Source organism: Somniosus microcephalus, unplaced genomic scaffold (genome assembly GCF_052327205.1).
Source record: "Somniosus microcephalus isolate GS21.2 unplaced genomic scaffold, FLI_Smic_1.0 unresolved_chr1, whole genome shotgun sequence".
Taxonomy (NCBI): domain Eukaryota; kingdom Metazoa; phylum Chordata; class Chondrichthyes; order Squaliformes; family Somniosidae; genus Somniosus; species Somniosus microcephalus.
Window position 1 is genome coordinate 117,891,929 of NW_028225179.1, and position 2,380 is coordinate 117,894,308.

The following is a 2,380-nucleotide window of genomic DNA, read 5'->3' on the forward strand; positions in this document are numbered from 1 at the left end:
CATTCAGCATAGTGCCAGTCAGTGTGTTGCCCAGTCAGTGCCTAATCAGAGTGTTGCCAGCCGGTGTGTTGCCAGTCAGTGTGGTGCCCGGTCAGTGTGGTGCCTGTCAGTATTGTGCCAGTCAGTGCGGTGCCTAGTCAGTGTAGTGCGATTCAGTGTTGTGCCCAGTCAGTGCGGTGCGAGTCAATGTTGTGCCCAGTCAGTGCGGTGCGAGTCAGTGTTGTGCCCAGTCAGTGCAGTGACCAGCCAGTGCCCAGGTGGTGCGATGCCCAATTAGTGCATTGCCCAGTCAGTGTGGTGCCTGGTCAGTGTGGCGCCAGTCAGTGTGGTGCCCAATACTTGCGGTGCCCGGTCAGTGTGGTGCCAGTCAGTGTGGTGCCAGTCAGTGTGGTGCCCAGTCAGTGTTGTGCCCAGTCAGTGCGGTGCCCAGTCAGTGTTGTGCCAGTCAGTGTGGTGCAAGTCAGTGTGGTGCACGTCATTGTTGTGCCCGGTCAGTGTGGTGCCTGTCAGTATTGTGCCAGTCAGTGCGGTGCCTAGTCAGCGTAGTGCGATTCAGTGTTGTGCCCAGTCAGTGCGGTGCGAGTCAGTGTTGTGCCGAGTCAGTGCATTGACCAGCCAGTGCCCAGGTGGTGCGATGCCCAATTAGTGCATTGCCCAGTCAGTGTGGTGCCTGGTCAGTGTGGCGCCAGTCAGTGTGGTGCCCAATACTTGCGGTGCCCGGTCAGTGTGGTGCCAGTCAGTGTGGTGCCAGTCAGTGTGGTGCCCAGTCAGTGTTGTGCCCAGTCAGTGCGGTGCCCAGTCAGTGTTGTGCCAGTCAGTGTGGTGCAAGTCAGTGTGGTGCCCGTCATTGTTGTGCCTGGTCAGTGTGGTGCCCGTCAGTGTGGTGCCAGTCAGTGTTGTGCCCAGTTAGTGCAGTGACCAGTCAGTGTGGTGCCATTCAGTGTGGTGCCCGGTCAGTGTGGTGCCAGTCAATGTGGTGCCAGTCAGTGTGGTGCCCAGTCAGTGTTGTGCCCAGTCAGTGCGGAGCCCGTCAGTGTTGTGCCTGGTCAGTGTGGTGCCCGTCAGTGTTGTGCCAGTCAGTGTGGTGCCCAGTCAGTGTTGTGCCAGTCAGTGTGGTGCAAGTCGGTGTGGTGCCCGTCATTGTTGTGCCTGGGCAGTGTGGTGCCCGTCAGTGTGGTGCCAGTCAGTGTTGTGCCCAGTTAGTGCAGTGACCAGTCAGTGTGGTGCCATGCAGTGTGGTGCCCGGTCAGTGTGGTGCCAGTCAGTGTGGTGCCCAGTCAGTGCGGTGCCTAGTCAGTGTGTTGCCAGTCAGTGTGGTGCCGTCAGTGTGGTGCCTGGTCAGTGTGGTGCCAGTCAGTATGGTGCCCAGTCAGGGTGCTGCCTAGTCAGTGTATTGCCCATCAGTGTGGGGCCGTTAGTCTGGTTCCTGGTCAGTGTGGTGCCAGTCAGTGTTTTGCCAGTCAGTGCAGTGCCCAGTCAGTGCGGTGCCTAGAGAGTGCGTTGCCAAGCAGTGCGGTGCCCAGTTAGTGTAGTGCCCAGTCAACGTGTTGCAAGTCAGTGTGGTGCCGTCAGTGTGGTGCCCAGTCAGTGTGGTCCCAGTCAGTATTTTGCCAGTCAGTGCGGTGTCCATTCAGCATAGTGCCAGTCAGTGTGTTGCCCAGTCAGTGCCTAATCAGAGTGTTGCCAGCCGGTGTGTTGCCAGTCAGTGTGGTGCCCGGTCAGTGTGGTGCCTGTCAGTATTGTGCCAGTCAGTGCGGTGCCTAGTCAGTGTAGTGCGATTCAGTGTTGTGCCCAGTCAGTGCGGTGCGAGTCAATGTTGTGCCCAGTCAGTGCGGTGCGAGTCAGTGTTGTGCCCAGTCAGTGCAGTGACCAGCCAGTGCCCAGGTGGTGAGATGCCCAATTAGTGCATTGCCCAGTCAGTGTGGTGCCTGGTAAGTGTGGCGCCAGTCAGTGTGGTGCCCAATACTTGCGGTGCCCGGTCAGTGTGGTGCCAGTCAGTGTGGTGCCAGTCAGTGTGGTGCCCAGTCAGTGTTGTGCCCAGTCAGTGCGGTGCCCAGTCAGTGTTGTGCCAGTCAGTATGGTGCAAGTCAGTGTGGTGCCCGTCATTGTTGTGCCCGGTCAGTGTGGTGCCTGTCAGTATTGTGCCAGTCAGTGCAGTGCCTAGTCAGTGTAGTGCGATTCAGTGTTGTGCCCAGTCAGTGTGGTGCGAGTCAGTGTTGTGCCCAGTCAGTGCGGTGCGAGTCAGTGTTGTGCCGAGTCAGTGCAGTGACCAGCCAGTGCCCAGGTGGTGCGATGCCCAATTAGTGCATTGCCCAGTCAGTGTGGTGCCTGGTCAGTGTGGCGCCAGTCAGTGTGGTGCCCAATACTTGCGGTGCCCGGT